General features: G+C 37.6%; 2 protein-coding genes across 4 annotated transcripts in view; one reads left to right on the top strand and one right to left on the bottom strand.

Moving 5' to 3' along the window:
* Positions 1-25,514, bottom strand: part of MED12L (mediator complex subunit 12L) — a 371,061-nt gene that overhangs the window by 199,019 nt on the left and 146,528 nt on the right. The window lies entirely within an intron of this gene.
* P2RY14 (purinergic receptor P2Y14) overlaps positions 6,306-25,514 on the top strand; it is a 29,058-nt gene continuing 9,849 nt past the window's right edge. The window contains exon 1 of the mRNA XM_077160793.1: positions 6,306-6,393. The gene's annotated coding sequence lies outside the window, so the exon portion shown is untranslated. The remainder of the gene's footprint in view (positions 6,394-25,514) is intronic.

The raw sequence follows: 25,514 nt of genomic DNA, 5'->3' as shown, positions 1-25,514 counted from the left end.
GTATATATCTGCATTTGAAAATAGCAGAGGGAAAAGACAACAAGGAGGTATTTCATTTGAGCAACTTCTGCTGTAACCAGGGATAAGTTTCTTTAACAGTTGCTCCATGGACTTACGCTGACTTTCAGAGCAGGAGAACTTACTCTGCGTCTGAGATGTCATGCAGACATTTAAAGTTGCAGGAAACTACCAGGTTATACAAGAAGCAAAGTACCTCAAAATTTAGAAATAAAAGTGAAAGCTCATAGCAGGCAGAGCTCTCACCTGCCATGCCGGTGACCCGGGTTCAGTTCCCAGTGCCTGCCCACGCCAAAAAAAAAAAAAAAAAAAAAAAGTTAAAGCTCAAGGGTGCACAGGTGTTCAATGGTAGAATGCTCACCTTTCATGCAGGAGACCTGGGTTGATCCTGCACCATGCATCCCTGCCCCCAAAAACAAACAAAAAGTTAAAACTCAAGAGTAAATGTGACTGTTGTAAGAACTTACAATCTAAGCCCCCAATTTTCTTACCAGCATTTTTAAATGAAGCTACTTTCAGAAACAAAAACATCTGACAGACGGTGTAATTAAAGAATGCCTAGATTAGACAATGAAGGGGATTAAGTGTACAAATACAAAAATGTTTTCTGCATGGGAGAAAACAAATGAATACCAACATTGCAAGGTGTTGAAAATGGGATGACACACAGGAAAAAGTACAATCAATGCAAGCTAGGGTCTATAGTCAACAGTAACACTGTAAGATGCTTCCACTGAATATAACAAAGGCATATGCCAAAGCTAAATGTCAACGGGAGGAAGGGGGGTAAATGGATTCTTTGCAGAAGAAAAGGAAATGTCTTCATTTAGATTAAAGTGGCGAAGGCATGCCTATTACTTACGTTGGATTCTATGATGTGCAAATAAAACTTTAAAAATGAACCACGATGGTAGCACAACATTGTGAATGTATTTAACACCACTGAATTATATGTTTAGATGTGGTTAAAAGGGGAAGTTTTAGGTTATGTTTATGGTACTAGAATAAAAATTTGAAAAAAATATAAACAAAAAACCGCAAGACTGTGCGATGCTCCCATCAGGATGATCTATATACAGAACTCTTCCACCACCCCAAGCAGAAGCTCTACCCTTTAAGCATTAATTCCCCATTCCCACCCCCCGTCCTTAATAATGTGGCTTCTAGTTTCTGACTCTTATAAATGTGTTTATTCTAATCATTTCATATCGGTGGGTCATGCAGTGTTTGTCTTTTTTGTGTCTGGCTCGTTTCACTCCACACTGAGTCTTTGGGGTTCATCCCTGTTGTCACATGTATCAGAAATTCGCTCCTTTTTATGGCTGAACAGAGTTCCATTGTATGTATATACCACGTTTTGTCTATTTATCTGTTGACAAATGAGCTGCTTCCATATTTCGGGGACTGTGAATGTTGCCACTGTGAACACTGATGTGTTTACAGTTCTTTAGGGTGTGTGCCTGGTGGCGGTACCGCCGGGTCATGCGGTAATTCTGCGCTTGGATTTCTGAGGAGCTGCCAAATTGTTTTACTTTATGGTGGACTGGAGTGGCTAGAGGAGAGTTACCTGAACCTGCTGAACTGTGTTCCAGCAGCCTTGATTCCTGAGGACAACTGCTTACTTACATAGTTTTTAAAACGTGACCGTGTGGTTATGAGAACTTTATATCTGATGCTCCTTTTATCCAGGGTATGGACAGATGAATATAAAATTAGGAAAAACAAATAAATAATAGGGGGGGATAAGAGGGTAAAACACTTGGGTAAATTGAAATACGATGGGTCAATCAGAGGGAGGGTAAGGGGTATGGGATGCATGGAGCTTTTACTTTTTTTTTCTTTTTTTCTGGAGTGATACAAACGTTCTAAAAATTATCATGGTGATGAAAACATAATTATGTGATCATACTGTGTGCACCACTGACTGAATACTTTGGATGGACTGTATGTGTGTGAACATTTCTCAATAAAAATATTTATTGAAAAAAGAGTGTGACTGCTTAGATTGTAAAAGAGTTTACAATCTAAGCCCTAATTTTCTTACAAGCATTATTAAACTAAGCTACTTTCAGAAAAAAATTTTAAAAGTTGTCTTATATTGACAAAAAAAAGCAAGTGATGAGCCTCAGCTATAAATAATATTTATATAGCTCTAATTACATGAATAAGGGATCTGATTTATACAAAACTTGTACACATAATTATCTTGGACCTACAGGTAAGAGCAGTGTGTTGAGTATGGGAGCTAAATCTTAATTTTCCACACAAAGAATTAGACACCAATGAAAGTTAAGAACTATAGTTGCTTGGTAGTACAGGGGCTGATATCTAAAAATAATGAATAAAGTAAAAGTGGTGGTTACTGTGGCAAAGGAATAGGGTGGGTCCGGACTGCTATTTTTCATTGCAAGTTTCGTAAAATTATTTGATTTCTTTAACTATGTAAATAATGACTTTTTCATTTTTTTATTAGAGAAGTTGTAGTTTTACATTTACCGCCCCCCCCCCAGTTTTCCCTATTATTAACATTATATATTATACATTAGCGTAGTACCTTTGTTATAATTGATGAGGCACTATTACTATTATTATACTTAGTTCATAGTTTACACACTAAGGTCACTGTTTATGCTGAATAGGCTTATGGTTTGTGTTTTTTTTTAATTCTGCTAACATATGCACAACGTAAATTTTCCCATTTTAACCACATTCAAATATATTCAGTGGACCCATTACCAAAACTTTTCTATCACCCTAAAGAATTAAACTTTAATACCCCATTTCCTATCCCTACTCTAGCACCTGATAATCTGTATTTTAGTTTCTGACTCTATGAATTTGCAAATTCTAACTATTTCATATAAATGAGATCATACAATATTTGTTCTTTTGTATCTGGCTTATTTCACTCAAAAAATCAATCAAGGGCAGGCCACGGTGGCTCAGCAGGCAGAGTTCTTGCCCACCATGCCGGAGACCCGGGTTCGATTCCCAGTGCCTGCCCATGCAAAAAATAAATAAATAAATCAAATTAAAAGGAGGTATATTAAATATTTAAATTACTTGGGTTCAGAAGAAAATGAAGGAGGATAAACAGTAGAGATCCTCATTAATTAAATACATATCACTTTCCTGTGTCTGAAAACATCTTCCTTTAGCATTGAGCAGAAATCTTAGGGGAGGGATACCCATGGATTACTGAGCAGAGAAGTCATGTGTCAAGTTGGAAACTAGCCTGGGCGGCCTGGCAATCTGGGGAGACAGAGGCCATAGACAGATCACCGAGTACTCCCACAGACAGATCAAGTGTCTACATGAATAACAGACAGGGGAAGCAGTAGTCACAGATCTATGCCTTTTCCCCAAACTGGGAGAGACAACCATTACCACCTGTGACACAGGGCAAAGTCTGCGGTTTGGCATAATTGGAACTTAAATTAAGCAGTAAACAAATTCAGATAAGGGAGAATAATGCAACCTGAGCAGGTGGATACGGAAGCAGTCCATAAAAGGGAGTCTGACCTGGGTTTTAAGGGATGCACATGAGTTCAACAGGTGGAAATGGAAGAGAAGAACCATTCCAACCTGGGAGAAGACCTTGACAAAGGCCAGGAGTGGGAGAACGGGGGGGGGGGGGGGGGGGGGGGGGGCTGGGACATGGCTTAAGCCATACAGAAATGCGCATCCCCCGCTGTCTCCCCACATCAACTTGGAGGGTAGAGCGGGAGAATGCCTCTTGGGACAGTGAGCTCAATGGTTCTTGTACAGTGCAAAACTACAGACGTGATCAACCTAGGTACAGCAAAATGGGGTGTGTCTCTTAAATTCACCAGGTTAGAGGGATATATCCTCCATGTTTAAACTGGCCTATCTTGCTTGGCAGTCATTTATCTCATGATACAGGATTCCTCTCATACCCCCAGGTCTCCCCAAGTGCCTGTGAATTCTGTCGATACTTTTTCTTTATAAATCCTCAAGAGCTTTAGAATTTGTTAAGACTTAGGGGAGTTTATTTTCAGGAATCTTCAGTCCTGGCTTCAGCTCACAAAAGGGATACCATTATGTAACAGATAAATTCCTTTAGAATGTTTTTCCTTAGGCATTCTAAGCACTTAACATTACAAGTCTTCATGTTAACCCAATATCACTGAACCAAGCTTGACCCACACAACCCTAAACACTACTTTTGATTAAAGTCTAACCATTTTCTCTTCATCAGCGGAAGTTCTAGTGGCTAGCGAAAAACAAATGAACAAACTTATTCTTGCAAATTAAATAATAATTATAAAGGATAGTAGTGTATTTTTATACCATAGATCACAAACCTTCAAAAATAAAAGTGAGAATATTCACCTTTACTGTGGCCTTTATCACTATTTAGAAGGCAAGTGATGGCAGGAGGTGAGGGGTGTCAAGTTACAGAGCATCAATCTATGCTGAAGGCAACAGGGTCCAACAAAAGGGGCCTGGCTGCATTTGCAGTTGGATGAATCTGATGGCTGGAGGGCAGACACTGTGCAGGAGAACAGACTGGAGGTAAAAAATGAACTGGGCTTTTGCAGAAATCATAATCAAGAAACATTCAGGTTTTATTGTTTGTTTTTAGTCAACAGGTTTTAGTGATTGACTAGATTTGAGAGGATGAGATGGCGAAGAAAATTTAATGACTCTTATCTTAGGTGGCTAGTAGACAGTGATACGACAAGGTGAGAAAATAAGACATACACATCCATACTAAGTACCCAAGAAGTATGTGGATGGAAATGTACAACGGACAGTAGTTACACACGCGCACAGGTGAAGAGAGAGGCTGGTCAGGACAGCACAAGCACTGGCAGAGCAGGGAGAGGACAACGGCAAGACCACAGGGCTCAGAATCCAATCCATGGAAACATCAACATTTAAGGGCAAGCTCATAATGGTGAAGAAAACAACAGCATCAAAAAGGTATAAGAACAGTGGGTAGCGCCAGAGAAGATGCAAAAAGACTGAATAATTGTCAAATGCTACCTTAAAACCAAATCATGTCTTTAAAATACCTGCTGGATTGAGCAATGTGCAATAAAGATCCTTTGAGTAGCTTTAAAGAAGTGCTGAGGGCAGAAGCCAGAGAATTCCAGAATGGAAACAGAACATGCAGACAATTTCCCAAGTAGTCCAAATGAGGAGATAAAGGTAGATTTTGGACGGCTGCCAGTAAAGGGCACTTACAGTCAAGGAAGAGCTTTACAGCTCCTTCCTTTACAGGTTTTTGTTCATTTTCTTAGACAATGATAAGCATGGTTGATAATGAGCATGCTTCTCTAAAACAAAGGGGAAGACACTGGTAAAATGAATCAAATTCATGACACAGGCCCAAAACTAGATTAATTTAAAGTAGATGGAATACACGAGACTGAGGTCCTCTCCCTGAGAGATGAAGTATGATTATGATCACATTAATCGAGACTACAAATCAAGGGCAAAAAATCCCAGCAACAATTTGTTGAATATAAGGAAATAACCAGAAACTGGCATCAAGAAACTGAAACAATGTGCCCACTCCAAAACTAGATTTAAGTGGAGGCGGGAACCTGAAGAAAGCTTCAAGACACGAGCTCTAATTCAAGCGTGGGATCGTGTCAGGGTTAAAGCCACACGTACACAAGGCCCTGTCAGGCATCAAGTCCACCCCACAGCACAGGGAAAGGCTAGAGAGGTAAATCACCCCAGCCCAAAGGAGAGAGCCCAGGGATCTTTTCACATCTCTCCTCCTCTTACAGTCAGATATTTTACCTTTCACTGATCAAGATTCTCAGGTTACCACTTGCACAGCCTTCTCACTTCCTCCCATGGTAACGGCAAGTGAGAAATACCCAGGTTTGCCTTACATACGTTTTCCAACAAGTTTCACGGAATTAGCTAAAGCCATGTGAATTACAACATGAAAACACTTCCTAATAAATACAGAAGCTATTATTACAACAGCTTCACAGGAAAGGTCAGAGCTAGGCATGGGAAACATCTCTCCTCCTGCTGGCTGCCGCTCTCACTTGCTCATTCTCATTGGCCCCCTCCAAATTTACTGTGCGGTCAAGCTTTGAATATCTGTAACCCTAAGCACAAATCAGATCCAACTTTTATAAGCACACATTAGAACTGGGCTCCAAAACGTACCGGACATTTGTAGTACTTGACATTCAAGCATTTGGCGAGATGTCAACATTTCATAGAGCACTTTAAACGTTTTTGTTTGAGAGCTAATGCAGCATAAATCCACTGGTCAACACGAGCAGTCCAGACAGAAAGTAAAGTGTATTTCCCTCAACATCAGATGTTCCACTCATTTGATGATCCGATCTTACCTACAGAGACCATAAAAAACTGGAAAATCTGGTAAGTAAGAAAACTCCCTCCTATGCAGAGGATATTTAAAGAATGTTTGTAGATTCCAATATAAAATGGCTTTTTGTGTTTTCATCCTCCTGAATTTGCATTTTTTTTAACGGAGTGAGTGACAAGTAACAGATTTACAAATGAAATTTAACTTTTTCATGTTCAAAAATTAAGTCCAGTTAACTTTTCCCTGTCAAAATTTTTTTTAAGATCGTGAAGTATGATTTTTTTCCTATCGCAGCTTGTGCATCAGCTTTTACAAAAACCAACTTCTTTAAATTGCTCAACCTCATTGCTTGCAAAATATAAGATAGTAATGTGTGTTTGTGAACAGTGAGATAAAATCAGTATCTGATATGGTAAAGGGCACAAATACAGGTGGTTTATGATGTAAACCAATATAGGTGGTTTATGATGTAACCTTTAAAGCAAATACAGTTTGATAAAGATACTAAAACTCTGGGAAAAAGAAAAGGTTTTGGTTTAAGAGCACAAAAGGTCACAGACGCACATGAGGTGAAATACTTTATATAAAGAAATCCTTAAAAACAGCTAAACGGAAAAATATGAGAGGATTGTGTGGTAGTCCATGACAAACTCTCGGATCTCTCCTGTAACTGCTTGTTGAGGAGTGCTTTCAAAACTATTGTTTTTTTAGTTCTTTGCTTTGTATATATGTTATACTATACAATAAAAAAAGTTTAAAAAAAGAAATTCTTACAAAGTATTCTCTGCAACCCTAAATATTTTGGCTACCAGTGTGGCTTTGATTGTGAGTTGCAATTTCTTTCCAAAGGAAAGAAACAAGTCTTATAGTTGCTGTTTTATTTTTATTAATGTTTTAGGATTTGACCTTCATTCCCTTCATTCTTAACTTCTGATTTCTTCCTCAGAGATTTAACATTTAAATAGTATTCATATTCATAATATTTTAGTTTTAATTTGTTGATGGCATGGACAAAGAATGTAACTTATGAAGACTTACTCTGTTTTGTTTTTTCTAGAAATTGCATAGCAAATTGCATAAAATCTAGAGTAATATGGATAATTTTAAAAGTTAATTCATGCTTAGAATCTACAACAGAAGGCAGAGATTGAGAATAACTACAACACTCACCTCTTCCCACCTAAAAAAATTTTTAAATGCAAAATTTAGTATTTTAAAAATCTGTAAATCTTTTCAAAAAATAACTCTCTAAATGGAGAAGCCACACCTTTAAAATCTTCTAATTCATTTTTATACCAATCAACTTTCCAGCCAGATTACCTCATTTAAATAAGGCATTTGTGGGGTAGTGTGTGTGTGTGTGTGTGTGTGTGTGTGTGTGTGTGTGTGTGTCCCACTTATCATGATTAAAATGAATAAGCCACACAGACACACCCATTATAGAAGAAGATGCTTCATTGCCTTCAGTGTTTCTTCAACGCAAAACATTAGACAGGCTTCTAGCAATCAACACATGGAATCAAGATAGAGTGAAAAAGAAAATTCAGAGTAAAAGGTTGTTTTAAAAATCAGAACCAATATCTAGGTTTCCTTGCTTTTTTCCATATACCCTTTGGTACCACTATGTGAACAGATATCTTGGAAGATATATATATGTATCTTTTACCATTCACATGTAATTTTACTAATAACTTTTAAACATAAAAACAGCATTAATCATCTGAAACTGACATTTTTGTGGGTAAAAAATAGTTAAGAAACAGTAAGTTCCTATGACTTAAGCTAATAAAAAGAAGAGATGCAGTCTCAAAAGAAGTCAAGATACAAGGAGAAAACCACTAATGATATTTTATGTAATTTATACAGTATAGCAACATCCAGGGCTTCTAATTAACAACCCCAAGCACTGAGCCCCACGGGTACAGTCCTCTTCTGCTTTTTAAACCCCTTGCACAAATACTGCCATCTCACTGGCTGTTTCCAGCAACCATGTGACACTGGGAAGGGGCCTTCTAGTATTTTCTCTGTTCTACCTATCAGGAAATTGAGGTCCAGAAAGATTCAGTTACTTGAGCGGTATAGTGCTAGCAAAAGAACACCAAAGATGGACTCAGAAGGAAAAAGTTATCTAGCTTCAAACCCACAACCTTTACCTACCTCTCCCTGTCTCTGTCCTAAAGAGATTAAAATATCCATTAAAAATTGGGATTTATTAAATACCAGTCTATGTGTATGAGTGTGGAGGACTGGTCTTTCCCTTAAATAGCTGTTTTCACAACAATGACTATAATCACATTGTATAAAATAGTCAATATTATTGGGACTCGGATTTTTAGAGGCAAATTTGCATGGCAGAAAAAGCTGGGGCTCTGCAGATAAACAGCTAAATTTGACCTTGAACTCTATTTTTTTGTTGTTGCTTTAATTCAGTTCTGTTGCTCTCTGACACTCCTCTGTTGCATCACCGGCAAAAAAAAAAAATGATAAAGTAATCACCCTAAAGAAACACGGAGACACTGAGACATGTACACAGTACCTGGTACACAGCAGCTCTGCAATGAAAGTGAGACTGCCTTCTCACCACTGCTGGCGAAGTTAAGTTAGAGGTAACACTGGCAAGAATAAAATCCCACAGGGAATTGCTTGGGCTGGAATCTGAGACTTAAGGGACCAAAAAGGAAGTCACAAAAATAAGACTGTAGGGCCCCTTCCCCTCACAGAATTTATAAACTATCAACAAGAACTGGGAGAAACATGTTTCTCAACGCTCAGGAAAATATTTAAAGGACTGCAGTAAGAGGAGCAAGGAAAAAGCTACTTAAAGCAGTAGGATATACTGGTGTTGGACTGGTGCCCCACCCCTCAGCCCCAACGGGCTCCCTACATAGATCCCTGTTCCCAGTTCTGGAGAGAGCAGAGTCACTCTCCTAACACTGAGGGTAAAACCCTTAAAACCACTGGTGTGGCTTGAGGGGCCCCCTATCCTGGAACTTGCCCTGCATAGAAAAAGCGGCTCACTAGGCTCTCTTACAAAAGGCTGTAGGAGAGCAGGCAAGTTGTGCTGCCAGAGGGGAGGGCCTGCTGTCTGTAAGTGATGGAGTGCACTGCCTGGGACACAAAGGAAGAGAGGACATCTAGAACAATGTAAATGGGGAAATTCCTAGGATCACATGAGCACACCAAGAAGCATGCGGAGGAAAGATCAGGGGAGACCCTACACTTTGGCCTGACACTATTCTCTAAACTTGATGTATGGATAAGCCCTAAAGGAGAGTGCTCACACAGGTCAACCTGTGGGATGGAGAGGGGTTTTTCTTTTCTCCCATAGCTCCAAGCATTCAAGAAAAACTGCGATATAATACAAGCTGGATACAAGCTTAAAGGACAGACACCTCAGAGTCCCAAATTTCACTGGTAACACATTACAGTTCAAAGCATCCAGGTCTCAACAAAGGATACAGAGCATACAAAGAAATATGAGGCAACAACTCAAGCAAAAGCAAGGATTAAAACATGAGAAACCACCAATGAGGAGGACCATACCTGGGACATACCAGACAAAGACTTCAACAAAACTGTCCTAAGTATGCTCAAAGAGCTCAAGGAAAACATAAAAAAAGAATTTATGAAAATTAGAAAAATTATAGATGAGCACAAAGAAAATATCAACAGAGAGATGCAAATTATGAAAAAGAAACCAAACAGAGCTGAAGACACAGTAACAGAAATTTTAAATTCCCTGCAGGGTTAAATAGCAGGTGGGAGCTAGTAGAAAAAATAAGCAGAAAACATGAAGATAAGAAAATGGAAATAATCTAGTCTGAGGAGCAGAAGGAAATAAAAAAAAAGAAAAGATGACTGAGTCTGAGAAAACTGTGAGACACCATCAAGCATACCAATCATGCTTTATAGGTACCAGAAGAAGATGAAAGAGAAAAAGGGGCAGAGAATATTCAAGGAAATAAGAGCAGAAAACTCCCCAAATTTAACAAAATATATACATCTAAGATGCTTCATGAACTACAAACTGGTTAAATCCAACCAGACGCATGCCATGACATATTATACTCCAACTGCCAAATTCCAAAGAGAGAGAATTCTGAAAGCCACAAGAGAGAAGCAATGTGCCCTGGACAAGGAACTCAGTAAGACTTTGTCAATTTCTCATAAGAAACCATGGAGGCAAGAAGGCAGTACTTGAAATGTTACACTGTGTTCCAGTAGCCTTGAATGTGACTATATGATTATAAAAACCTTGTGTCTGATGCTCCTTTTACTCCAGGTATGACTAGATGAGTAAAAGCAATAAAAGTAAAAATTAAATAAATGATAGGGAGGAGTAAAGGGTAAAACCTTGGGTAAATTCAAATACTAGTAGTCATTGAAAGGGAAGGGTAAGGGGTACTGGATATATGAGTTTTTTTCTTTTTATTTCCTTTTCTGGAGGGATTCAAAAGTTCTTAAAATGATCATGGTGATGGATACACAACTATGTGATGAAAAAAAAAAAAAGAAGAAACCATGGAGATAAGAAGGCAGTAAGATAGCATATTGAAAGGACTAAAAGCAAAAACAAAACAAAACCAAAAAAAATGCCAACCAAAAATTCTCAATTTGGCAAATTTTTGTCTTTCAAAAAGGAGGGAGAGATTAAGACATGCACACTTACCATCACTAGACCATCCCTACAAGAAGTACTAAAGGGAGTTCTACAGGTTGAAAGTAAAAGGACACTAGACAACTAATTAAACCCATATGAAGAAATAGAGATCTCTGGTGAGGACAATGCCTCAGGTATTACAGAGCTCTCTGGTGAGGATAATGCTTTCATTACATACACCTTACAATGTAAGGTACATATAAATGCCAGCACTACTGTATTTTTTGGTTTGTAACTCCACCTGGTACCTTCTAGAGGAACTAAAAGGCAAATGCATAAAATGTGATTATAAATCAGTGGTTTTAGATTCATAATGTATAAACATATAATTTGTGCCAAGAACTACATAAACACAGGTGGGAAGAGGGATATAAGAATATAGTTTGTGGTTATCAAGTTGGTATCAAAGCAAACAAGACTGTTATATAGCTAGGATACAGAAATTAAGCCCCATGGTAATTACTAAAAAGAAATATCGGACATACGTGAGCTAACTGAGACAGAAATTAAAGTACAGGGTACAAGGGGCAGGGATAGCAGGAAGGCGGAGTTAGTGTATAACAAGTATAGGTATAGGTGAAAAGTTTTAGTAATGGAAGCCAGTCAATGCTAAGCTTGCAAGTGGTTGAGGTGGGAAAGTGTTGTATGCATGATCCCACAATTTAAAAAAAAAGCAACTCAAGAGACAATAGCAGTCAAATGCAATACATGATTCTGGATAGGATCTACAAAGGAAGGAGAAAAGACTCAAAGTGATATTATTGGGACATATGAAAAAAATGGAACATTGACTGCAAGCTTTGTATCAATGTTAAATTTCTTGACATTTATAACTGCACTTAAGGTGGTTGCATAAGTGGATATTCTTGTTCTTAGGAAATGTACATAGTAGTGCTAAGTGTTCAAGGAGCATGATGTATACAACCTACACTTAAGTATTCATAAAATGAATTGCAGACAGATGAATAGATAGAATGAATGATAAGGTCAATGTGTTAATGTTACAAGGGGTGAATCTATGTATCAGGGGTAGGTAGGGGTATGTTCGAGTCCTCTATATGGAGTTTGCATAATTTATTTTCCTTTTTTTTTTTAATATTTTTATTGACAAACCTTCACACTCATATAGTCCATATGTGGTGTACAATCAACGGCTCAAAATATCATCACATAGTTGTGTATTTATCACCATGATCATTTTTTTGAACATTTGCATCACTCTAGAAAAAGAAGAAAAAAGTAAAAACTCATACATCCCATACACCTTAACCTTTCCTCTCACTGACCACTACTATTTCAATCTACCTAATTTATTTTACCTCATTCCCCCCTATTATTTATTTATTTTTTATGCATTTTTTTTAACTCATCTGTCCATACCCTGGATAAAAGGAGCATCAGATGTCTTCCTTGAAATGAAAGGTCTCTTTCTTCATTGTTGAGAATTTCTCAAATACCCCTGTCTGAATTACTGCAGTTTGCATGTCATTGAGTAAAAATGGTATTTCATGAGAAAAGCAATCAGTTCACCTCTCAACTCAATCACAAGTGTTTGTCCTCGACACAAATCATATCAGATAAAGTACTTATGCATAATTCCTATTTCATCGCACAAAATATTAAAAACACATAGTTAGGTGATGAGACTCAATAAAATTAGTAATTTTTACTGCTTTATCAGGAAATATTCTTAAGGGAAACATAAGTGCCTGTTAATTGTAAAATACACCAACTACAGGGCCATCTGGTACACTGCCTTAATTTGTGCTAAGGCACCCGCAGTTTGTTTTACATACTATGGCTTTTGTTCCAACTTTTGTCAATACAGTGAAAAGGCAAATAACATCTTAGTATTATTATGAAAACAGATGTGACCTAATGGACCCCCTGAAAAAGTCTCAGGAATGCTCAAGATTTAGCAGACCACATTCTGAGAACCATTGTTCTCAAAACTTTCCTTAAGATAAAGAAATGGCTGATTATTTAAAAAATGATGGTTTGATGTTATTAAAATTAGAAACTGTTTTTCAATAGACACCTTTAAAAATGAAAACAAAGTTACATCTGAGAAACACTACTCACAACATCGTGTTCCAATAAAATCAGTAACAATATTTGAAGAATTCCTCTTAATCAGTAAGAATGCAAACAACCCAACAGAAAATGGGCAAAAGACATGACTAGACATTTCACAGAAATAGCCAATAATATATGAAGAGATGTCCACATTATTAATCATCTTGGAAATACAAGTCAAGAACACGGTTTCCACAAGAAAATCTTTAAACCTATAAGAACACACAACATTGAAGACACCTGCACCCACAAGACCATTATATATTATTGGTAGGAATATAACCGGGGCAGCCACTTCGGGAAATACTTGGCATTACCTCCTTAGTTTAACATTCACATACCCTATGATTCAGAAATTTCACTAATAGCTTCATACTCAAAAGAAATGCTCACATTTTCACCAAGATACAATAAGGTTATACCATCAACCCTCATTATTCTATAAAGTCATCACAAATACTGAATTAGCAAACACTGAGCCTTCGCCCCTGGGGGAAATAAAGGCTCGGCTTCCAAGCACACTGCCTAATAGGTATCAAAAGAATATTTGATAGATGAAACATCTTTGTTTTCTAGATGATATTTTTAAGCAACGTTTTATATAAAGATTACTTTGGCCTAGAAGACAAGGTAGAAGAAGATGGTAAAGAAATACCAATTGTAAGGAAAGGCAGAGGAGTCTCCAGAGATGAGTAAGAAGGAAATGGAAGGAAGGCAGAAAAGTTCAGGAAACATTACTAGGCCCTATCTACCAAGAAGTAACGTCAGAACCTTCCCTCCAAATTAACACACACACATCTAGTGTGCATTTAATATAAGCATCATGCATATTTATAAACTCTATGTATATATACTGTATCAGGAAAAATGCACAGGTGTGTATACTCACCTATAGACACATATATACACACACATGCACGTAATTTGTTTTCTTTTCCTGAACTATTTGAAAAACCAAAGTTGTATGATGACCCTTGCCTCCTAAAGACTTCAATATCCACCTCCAAAGAATAAGAATAATCTGTTTAACCATATCATCATACCTAAGAAAATGTATATCAACTCAGTAGTATCATCTAAGAATCTAATATAGGGTCTGTGTTCAATTTACACAGCCATCCCAAACTTCTATAGCTAGATACCCTCACCACTCTCCCGAAGCACCATAGTTCACTCACTACATTATGGCTCTTTGGCCTCTTTTAATCTAGGACTGCCATTCCATCCACCCCACCTCTCCCCCATCATTTTTGCTTGCTTGTTAGTTTTACATAACATCAATTTTTTTTTAGATGAGCCCAAACTGGTTGTTATATCAAATATGCCACATCCTGCATTTGTCCAACTGTTTACCCACGATTAGCTTTTTAACAAGATATTACACAGGTGTGACGTGCACTTCTGGCCGCATCACCTCAGAAGGCACAAAATGTCAGATTATCCTATTTTGGTAAATTTGATCATTCAGTGACTGCCAGATATCCCTGATAAAAGAGATAAAATGTATCCCCGATACATTTTTTTCTTTCTTATTAAAAGTAACCTAAAAGCAATGCTCCTAACTGTGGAATATCCTATTTTCCCATAACCGTTTACCAGCCGTTTATACACTGGTACCTGAATCAATTATTACACTGAGGCTGCAAAATAGTAACTTCCTATTTCAACATTCCTTCTACAATTATTAGGTGGCATTTTTCTGTACAGAAGAGCTTTCATTTTCATCCTCCCTATTTTATTTCCATTTTTAATATCAACACAAACCCAAAGTGAGTTTTTTTTAATACTTTCATCTACTACTTTTTTTCATATAAAATACTTTTCAGTTCTTAGTGTAATTTTCTTATACACTGTAGATTTTATAACACTGAGTCCATTAAGCTTTTTTTTTTATTAATGGAAAGAAAAAAAAAATTAACACAACATTTAGAAATCATACCATTCTACATATGCACTCAGTAATTCTTAACATCATCACATAGATGCATGATCATCGTTTCTTAGTACATTTGCATCGGTTTAGAGGAACTAGCAACACAACAGAAAAAGATATAAAATGTTAATATAGAGAAAAGAAATAAAAGTAGTAATAATAGTAAAAAAAAAAAAAACCCTATAGCTCAGATGCAGCTTCATTCAGTGTTTTAACATGATTACTGATGTGAACGGACATTCGAGAATAAACTTGAAATATGTCATTGGTAACAGAGTCCAGCAGTAGTTAGAAACAGGGTAAGATAATGGGTAATTGAAGCTGAAGGGATACAGACTGTGCAACAGGACTAGATACAAAAACTCAAAAATGGACAGCACAATAATACCTAATTGTAAAGTAATCCATTAAGCTTTTTAAAAGTATCTATTACTTTTTGATATTCAAACTGTCTCAAATTTTGAAAAGCCTTCAAGACAGGTCCCATTTTTTTTTCTTTCCTTTTGCTTTTCAGTTCATTCTCAGCATAGTCTGAGCACTTCCCTTGTTTCCTGACCACAAGATGTCTCAACTCACCTTGTACTTTCATATATTGCCTGATTTGAAACCAGTCATTTCTCCAAAGCACTCTGGGTGCCTTTTAGTGAACAATGATACTTAGAGACCAGAAGAGCTCACTGATACTGGAGTATCACTAATTTTCCACGTACAGAGGATTTTTACTTACGTTGTTTAAGGACAGAGGCTTGAGCAAGTTTATAGCTACTTGAGTGTCAATGCAATTAAACATACCAGTTAATAACTTTTTTATTTTTTTGAGGACTTAAGTAGGTTTACAGCTTAGAGAGAAATACACTACAGACAGAGAGAAATACTGAGAACACAAGAGAGAAAGTCAATCATAAATGAACAAAGATCAGAAGAAGTGGGTGACGGCTGCATTAAATGCACAGGATAAGATCTGTCCAAGAAGTCAGGTACATAAAACGGCAGTGCGGGGCGGGCCGCGGTGGCTCAGCGGGCAAAAGTGCTTGCCTGCTATGCCGGAGGACCTCGGTTCGATTCCCGGCCCCAGCCCATGTAACAAAAACGGAGAAACAGAATACAATAAAACAAGAAAATGTTTAAAAATGTTTCCCTTTCTTCCTTCCTTCCTTCCTTCTATCCTTCCTTCCTTTAAAAAAAAAAAAAAAAAACGGCAGTGCATTGTACAAATGGAAGGAGCACTTATTGTTATCAGAATATATTATATGCACTCATTCTATCTGAGCTAATACTAAGATGACATCTAATAGTTTTCATGGGGTTTGGCAAGATGTAAGACTATTTTCTTATAATGTACTTGATTGACTCCTATTGAAAAATCATTGGAAAGATAAAATAATCACAAGTGGAATATTCTAAAAAGGACACGTACGTTCAGCAATGGATCCCAACCTGCTGGCCTAGGAATTGTAAAAGTAAAGGTCCTAAGCCTGCTGAGAATTGTCCTTAAGCTGCATAAAAAATGGATCTTTCACATTTAAGTCCTGAAATAAATATAAATAATCCTACCTAATAAAATACAAACTCATTTAAGAATTGCCCAATTCACAAGTTACTGTCAAGATATATTTTATTAAAATCAAAGATTACTGATTCATCCAACAGGTAGGAAGTTCGCAAAATTTAAGTTAAAAGATACGTGGTTATTTTTTCCTCAGACCATGCACCCCCAAAAAAAGAGTATATGGTTATTTTTGACAGAACAAACCTAAGTTTTCTGCCAGAGTTTCTTCATTCCTGATTTGATCCATGGGCCTATTTTTAGTGTCAGAGGTTACTTTATAACAGAACATAGTACAGCTTTTAAAAATTGTGACTTGTTTGAATAGTGATACATTTGCACTCATTTACATACTCTTCATGGTCTTTCACTTAAAACACCTTATGCAAATATTCTAAAGTGAGCCTGTTATTTTCAGGCCTAAGAGAATTAAGTGCTTTTAAGTGCCAGTAGAATCCTCTTTTTTTTGCCAAATCTTTTTAACATCATCATATTGACACATGGTCAGAGAAATGAAAAAGGAGCCTAAAAGCAAATGAGTTTCTAAAATGAAACTTCTCCATAAAATTCAAAGCCATGTGAACATGTTATAATTTAACTTACTGAAGATAAAGTTTCATGCCCACTGCCCAGTCTTCATGATTTTGTCCAGGCTTTTTTAATGACTGTCACTTTACCAACATCAAGAATTAATTTCCTAAAACGAAGTTGTTATATTACCCCCCCACCTTTTTTTTTTTTAACCTACTTGCCTAATGCATCCTCTCAGATCTACCCTCTAAAATCTACTTTATTTGACCCATTTAGTGACTTAAAATGTTTGGTGTATAGGGCTTTTAAATTAATGACTTAAAATGTTTGATGTATAGAGCTTTGTGTGACTGGCCTGGGCAATATATATTACTGGAAACAATTTTGAAAGCAACATTTGGAATTAATTTTGTGACTAAAGAAGCCTATGGGCAAAGGTGATGGTGGAGTTATACAGAGAAGGTAGGGTTTAACAAATGAGTATGATTCTGAATCATTATACCGATATTTCTTTTAGTCTCCAATATCTTAGAGCAGCTAGAAGTAAAAACCTAAAATAGTGGAATTGTAACTCATACCAAACTGAAATCTGTCCTATAACTAATTGTGCTATGTTTAGAAATTTATTGCTTTTTTGGTATATATGGGGGGGTTTTTTTGTATGCTGTGTGATGGGGGTCACATTTCATGTATATATGTTATTTTTCACAAAAGAGAAAAAAAGTCGATTGTGATGATAAATGAACAGCTGTATGATGGTAGTGTGAACCACTGGCTGCACACTTTGGATGATTACATGGTATGTGAATATAAATATATATTAATAAAAATAAATAATTAAAAAAAGATCAAAGGAGAAGGTAGAGTTGATAAAAGAGAAGATAGGATTTAATAAACGAGTACGACTCCTAAATCATTATGTCAATATTTTAGTCTCCAGTGTCTTGGAGCAGTCAGAAGGAAAAACCTAAAATTGTGGAACTGTAACCCATACCAAACTCTGAAATATGTTCCAAAATTGTTGTGATGTGCTTTGAATTTTATCGCTTTTTTTGTATATATATATATATATGTTATTTTTCACAATAAAAAAAACAGTATATGGAAACTGTTTCATGCTATATTTCTTCTCTGAGAGTTCTAGATATGCATATTTTTTTCATTTGGCCATATATGCCTGAATTTTGAACAAATATACAGTTGTTTGGTATTTATCTAAAGCCTTCACACTTTCTCAGAAATGAAAATCTGCTCCTATTTCCATAGCAAAAGGACACCCACCCATTAATTCTCTAAACCTCATAATCTGAAGATCTGAGTACTGCCTGCCTAACTGAGAAATGCAAACACCATCTCAGTGAGGCAAAAAGAGGTCAGAGATTCATTTCCTTGCCTGACCCCAGGGAACAGAGTCACGTATTCCAAAACAATACTGCAGAAGGACAGGGTAGAAAAAAAAGTCAGAGATTCAGGCTGGAATCTAATTTCAGACAGAGAAGGGAATTGGTCCCCCAAACTCTCAAGACAGGAGTTATTCAGAACTCCTTGCCACTTTCACCAAAGATTTGTGCTTGCGTGGATTGCTGAATAAGAGCAGGAATCACTTGGAACTTCACTGACACTCCCTCTGTGTGCCACTTCCTGTGACTAGAATTCAGAAGCAAAGCCCCACCACCACCACCAGGAGCTGGAACATTCCCCCAAGCATCTACTGTACCTCCTGCAGGAGGAAATCTATCTAAAGTCAACATGAGGAACAGAAGGAGGGGGAAACTTTGCGGACAGCTGGCCCAAGAAGAGAGTCCTGCTGTCAGGCTGGAGGTCCCAGGGGCTTCTGCATGTTCTACTGTTAGCTGGAGGCACTCCCTGTATTCCCAACTGTCCCCCCACGAGCCACACGCTGCCCAGGCCCCAGAAGGACATCGCCAAGGACCTCAGGGACATGCAACACGCTGGCCATCTATGGGAGCCGCTCACTAGAAAAACAATTACCATGGGAAAGGTCTGGCCCCCTGAACCCACCTCTCTTCTCAGAAGGGCCTCAGGACGAGATCGACCAAACAAGAAAATTAAAACCACGTTTACGAGAGAGTCATCATCTACAAAGTGCCCAGAGATTCCTATTTTGGTCAGTCCAAGGGTTGGAAAAATGTCTTGAAAATCTACTATGAAACCTCATCATTTTTTTTTCTGGGGGGAGCAGGGGGGTTAAGAAATATTTCAAGTAAGAAAAGAAGACATTATCTCGGACTATTGGTGGGCTGAAATTAAAAAGTATTGTTAGAGTCCCTTGAAGGACTAGAGAAAAAAAAAACAGAACTGTTAAACCTCCTCATCTAGGAAACCCCTGGAGCTCTCTCAAACAGACACCAAAGAAAACAGGCAAAGTCTGTGATTTTTTTTTTAATTGTTTCACCATTTTTCTCTAACTTCTTAAATTGTACAATATGACATATACACAAAACAAAGAAAGAAAAAAGCTGTAGTTTTCAAAGCACTCTTCAACAGGTAGTTACAGGACAGATCCCAGAGTTTGTCATGGGCTACCATATGATCCTCCCAGATTTTTCCTTCTTGTTGCTCCAGAACATTGGAGGTTAGAAAGAATGAATACAATTTTATCATCACAATCAACTTGTGTGTGTGTGTGTGTGTTTGTGTGTGAGAGAGAAAGAGAGAGAGAGAGAAAGAAAAAAAAACATATATACAAAAAAGCAATAAATTTCTAAGCACAGCCCAACAACTAGTTATAGAACACATTTCAGAGTTTGGTATGGGTTACAACTCCACAATTTTAGGTTTTTTACTTCTAGCTGCTCTAAGATACTGGAGACTAAAAAGAAATTTCACTTTCATGATTCAGCAATCATACCCGTTTGTTAAACCCTACCTTCTCTGTATAACTTCACCACCACCTTTCTATCCCTCTCTTTAGAGGTGTCTGAGCTATGACCATTCTAACTTCTTCACATTGGAAGGGACTGTCAATAACATGGGGTAGGGAGACGGAACTACCTGATGTTCTGGAGAGGCTGGGCCCCCTAGATTTCAGGACTTATATGGTTCAGGGACCCAACTGGAGATTGTAGGTTTCTGGAAACTTACCCTAGTGCATGGGAACCTTTGTAGAATCTTATATATTGCCCTAGATATTCTTTAGGATTGGCTAGAATGGTTTTGGTTGTGGTTTGGCAAGCTAGGATAGGTAGCAATGTCTAACTGAAGTTTGCAATCTCCAGAGTAACTTCTCGACTCTATTCGAACTCTCTCAGCCAATAACACCTTGTTACACTTCTTTTCCCCCTTTTGGTCAGGATGGCCAGGCCCAGGCTCATTCCTGGGCGTTATCTCCCACACCGCCAGGGAGACTTTCACCCCTGGACATCACGTCCCACACGGGGGGAAGGCAATGATTTCACTTGCAGAGTTGAAGCCCTTGATTTTGAGGTTTGCCCTTATGAAACTTATTTCAGTAGTGGAGAAGCTAAGACTACCTATAATCACAGGTAAGAACTGCGTCAAGGAAACCTTTCAGCTGTTCAAACATGGCCTTTCCCTAAGCCCAACTCTGCAAGGAAAATCATTACCCTCCCCACCATGAGGGACATGCTATTCAGAAAACTTGGGACATATTTCCTAGCGATGACCCTAGTCCTGCCATCGTGGGATCAATAATGGGGAGAAAAGAAAGGTAACAAAACAAGACATCAGTGGCTAAAAATGTTCAAATAGAGAGAGGAGGCTAGTCTGGAGTCTACTCTTATGCAAGCGTCAGCTAGATACTGCTGAATGCCATGGTTTGCCAAACCTCAATCAACATCATGCCTATTAACCCTCAAGAATACCTAGGTATGGCCTTAAGAGCTTTTTCTTTCTTCTTTCTTTTGCTGGAGAGATGCAAATGTTCAAAAAAATGACCATGGTGATAAAAAAAAATATCATCACATAGTTGTGTATTTAATTAATTTTTAAATTAAAAAAATATATATAACAGACACAAACATTGTTAACATATGATAATTCTGTTCTACATACATAATCAGTAATTCACAGTATCATCACATACTGCATATTCATCACCATGATCCCTCTTAGAACATTTGCACCAATTGCGAAAAAGAAATAAAAAGACAACAGAAAAAAATTCATAGATACCATACCCCTTACCCCTCCCTTTCATTGATCACTAGCATTTCAATCTACTAAATTTATTTCAACATCTGTTACCCCTATTATTTATTTTTATTCCATATGTTCTACTCATCTGTTGATAAGGTAGATAAAAGGAGCATCAGACACAAAGTTCTCACAATCACAGTCATATCTATTCACTGTCCAGAACCTGATGACCATGTTTGACCTAAAAAACATGAGTACATCAGTAGGCTCAGTAGGCTACCCTTGATCACCTTTGAACATTCTTTCACTAAAACTATAGTATATCAAGTCCAAATCTATTCCTCTCTTCGAATTTCTTTCCCTTAAACCTATAGATTCAGTTGAAACCAAGCCATAAAAAACTTCAAAAGTAAAAAAAATAAAATGAAGAACTTGTAATAATGCAGTTCAGGGCAAATGTCTTACATGAAGGAATAGCAGCTCTCACAACAACTTAAATTCATAGGTAAAGTCTCAAATGGAAAAAAAAGTGATTTTTCATAATTTTATTATACACAAGATCAGGTCTTTTATATATGTATGTATATATGTGTGGGTATATATATATCATTTCACTGATACATATATATGCATATATATGTGTGTGTGTGTATATATATATATGCATATATATATCAATGAAATGTGAAGAAAATGATTTCATTTTTCAAGCCAGTCTACTCAAACCAAAAAACTTACATGTAAACATGTCACTTAAAATCTTATAAGTTTTTAGGGGTACACAGGTGGTTCAGTGGTAGAATGCTCATCTTCCCTGTGGCAGACTGAGGTTCAATTCCTGGACCATGCACCCCTCACCCCCCAAAAAATATCTTACTGTACGTTTTTCAGGGAAGATATTAAACCCAACAACCTACAATTGCAGGTAAACAGTCTTTAAGAAAGAATTATCAAATATACATAAAAAACCAATTAAGTCTTCATGTGTCCTCTATATATCCTGTCAGTTCTCTAAAAAAAACTCTTCTTTTCAATTAAGCAAAGTTAATCAAAGATTTCAGAATTCTTTGTAAGAAAAGCGTTAAGATCTCAAAATTATTTGGAAATAGTTCTAAATTATAGAGATTACAGAAGGAAAAGATACAACCTAAAACACTTCCAGGTAATTGTAAAACTCAATTAAAGGTCATATTAAAAAGAACTATTGGGTTCTATCTTGTTTAAATGCTTACAGTCATTTTTCCAGTTTCCATTACCTAACTCTTGGCCTAAAATATACAAGCTAGACTCTTCTCCTAAAACTATTAAACTGCAAAAACCTATAGAAAATTTCATAAAATGGCAATATCACAAAAAGAAGCCATGTTGATACTGACAGAAACATGTATAATGGCTGATCACATTTCTTTGTCCCAATAAATGAGCTGTCTACATTCCCAGATTATCATCATCCCATATATAACGTACTTTAACTCTTTGCTGCAATTGATTTACCTTCTCCCTTAATTTTAATCACTTTTACTATGCTTTGACTCTGTTTTTTTTTTTTAATCAAACTTTCCAAATGTCAGTTTCAGCAGTGTGCCCCACACTTACATGACTCCTGCTTGCAGTAAATCACAGCACAGGCTTTCAGAGCTTTGGACACGACACAGGAGCAACACACCAGCACCGTGACAGCTGACACTTGCACCACGCGAACTACAGGACTGGCCCCCTTTTGAAATTAACTGATTTAATACTTACAACAGTCCTAGGAAGTAGGTACTCCTCTTCATTTTACAGGCAAGGAAAATGAAGTTTAGATAACTATTCTAGGGACATTACAAAGTTTGTGATTCACTCTCTCAGGAGATGTTCTCAAGAGGTGGGGAAGCTGCTTTTAGTTCCCTCTCATTTACCTCACAAAGAACCCTATGAGATAGCTACTGCATCCAACAGTCACGCTTTTAATCATTAGCAGGCTGTAATGGCCTGCTAACTACTCCAACACATTAGTAAATAACACCCACTTCACATTCTTAGCTGTAGCATATATTATTGCTGATGATCTATTCAATATACAGTTAAGGTTTGGCACCAAGAAGACTATTTAGTTGACTAAATTCTCTTCCTGTATCAAACTGGTATCAAATATACCAACCACTGAGGGCCATTCCAGTGCTCCCAACTTCAGAATAGTTGGAAATAGCTGGAGATATTTTTGGTTGTCACATATCAGGGGTACTGCCAGAATCTAATGGGTAGAGGACAGGGATGCTACCAAACGTCCCACAAGGCAGAGATGGACCCCCACAACAAAAAGCTGGACAGATCTAAGTTTAAATATCAGTTTGGCCGTGTAGTAGCTGCCCTTTAATGAGTTACTTATACAAATTAAGCATCAGCTTCCTCATTTGGACAGTGGTGGTCATAGTAACTCAGTGGGTTAAGGCTATCCCATTGCGCTGGCATCACATGCATCCTGATTCCAGCTTTCTCAGTAGCTTTCTCAACCCCAAACTCTCTCCCTCCCCTTCTTTGCCTGGTTAAAGCAGACTCATTTCTCAATCTTCACTGTCATGTGCTCCAAGAAGATTGCTCTGATACCACCCCTCCTGAAACTGGAATCAGTTCTTGTTATGTTCCTGTGCCTCCGTCCCTTCACAGTGGCCCCTTGTCCCATGCTGAGGAACATCTCTGTTCAGTCTCCCTAGCCTAGGCCCTGCCTGAGAGCTCCCTGTGGCTGATGTGTCCCCACAGCCCATGGCGAGCATGTTTTCATGGATTTAAGGAACAAATAAGCAGAAGATCTGGGCAAAAAAAGAGGGATCAGAGATACAAAGAAGCCAAGGGCTACAAAGCACCATAGGAGCAGAAGATTTCAACAAGTGTTGCAGAACGGTGAGGAATAAGACAACTGAGAAAAAGACAATAAACTTAGAGATCGAGTCATTAGCTATTGAGAAGCATGGTATCAAATATTAAGTGCTCAGGATGATAAAGGAAGATGAGGGGGAGGACTCATTTTTCTAGGTGAAGGAGCAAGTGAAATTCCCACTGGTCGCCGGGGAGTCAAGGAAGAGCAGAACAGAAATGGGATAGCCACAGTGAGAATCTGACAGGGAGCCAAGCAGAAGAAGGGTTTCTGAGAAGCCCCTGAAAGTCTGGGAATGCACAATAACTTCCGTGAGATCAATTGGCATGCTTATAATGGTGCCCTTCCAGACAGGTCTGGGACCTAGAAGCAGAAATCATTGCTCACGCCCAAGGAGTCACAATGTGAGGTGGAGACAAGGCCAAAAGAGAACAAGAAGCTCTAAAATTTCCAGCCATGCATGGAAGAAGAAAGGCCAAGAGCTTGATGAGACTCTTAAAATTAAATAATACTATTATATGGTATAAACTGTTTTTTAAACATGAAAATACGTAACATTTAATAATAAAGTAGTATAAAATAAGGCTACAGGACCGAAGAAGCATATCAAACAGAAAACCCCTTCTACCCAATCCATTCTAACTGCTCCCAGAAGCCATACAGGATATCTCATATCCAGCACAAAATAAATAAATAAGACCTACACATTAGGGCAAGGGAGACAGAAGTAGCAATAATAAGAAAATGGCTTTACTAAGTTTTGAGATGTACACAATGATTATACACATCTCTTCTATTTTCTATTAAGATAAGAATCATCCAAAAGACAAATATTTATCTCACACTAAAAGGTCTAGGGTACCTTAGATTAAAGCTTTTGATGTATGGACAAGGAGGAGGGAGGATGAAATATCAGGATTGTCACTTTGCAAAAACTGAACAAAGAACAAGAACGAAAAGGCTCAGCAGAGGTGGGGATGCTGTTAAAAGGGTGATTTGAGAGCAATGCATTCACCATAAACATTTTTATTTCTAATTACTGAAATATTTCAAACAAAAAAAGTTCAGAAACTGCAGTTGGTAACATCAATGCACACAGTCACACAGTGTTAACAGATAGCAATGGGGGCACAGGTGGTTCAGTGGTAGAATGCTCGCCTTTCATGCGGGAGACCCAGGTTCCATTCCTGGACCATGCACCCAAAAAAATAAAAAATAGCAATATTTAGGCACCTATGACTTGGAATATCTTAAAAGAAGTAGAATGTCACAGATACAGCTAAAGACCAACGACCCTACCCCATTTCTTGCTTCTCCTTCCTTCCCTGGTGAATGCATAGGCCAAGTAAAGATATATCACTCCCAACCAGTAAGTATTTCAGCACAGAAAGTACCGTCCTGGGTTACACACATTATCACTCCACAGGGAACTTAATGTTTGGTTTTGTTCCC

This window comes from Tamandua tetradactyla, chromosome 5, assembly GCF_023851605.1.
Source record: "Tamandua tetradactyla isolate mTamTet1 chromosome 5, mTamTet1.pri, whole genome shotgun sequence".
Classification (NCBI taxonomy): domain Eukaryota; kingdom Metazoa; phylum Chordata; class Mammalia; order Pilosa; family Myrmecophagidae; genus Tamandua; species Tamandua tetradactyla.
This window is presented reverse-complemented; position numbering and strand designations above follow the sequence as displayed.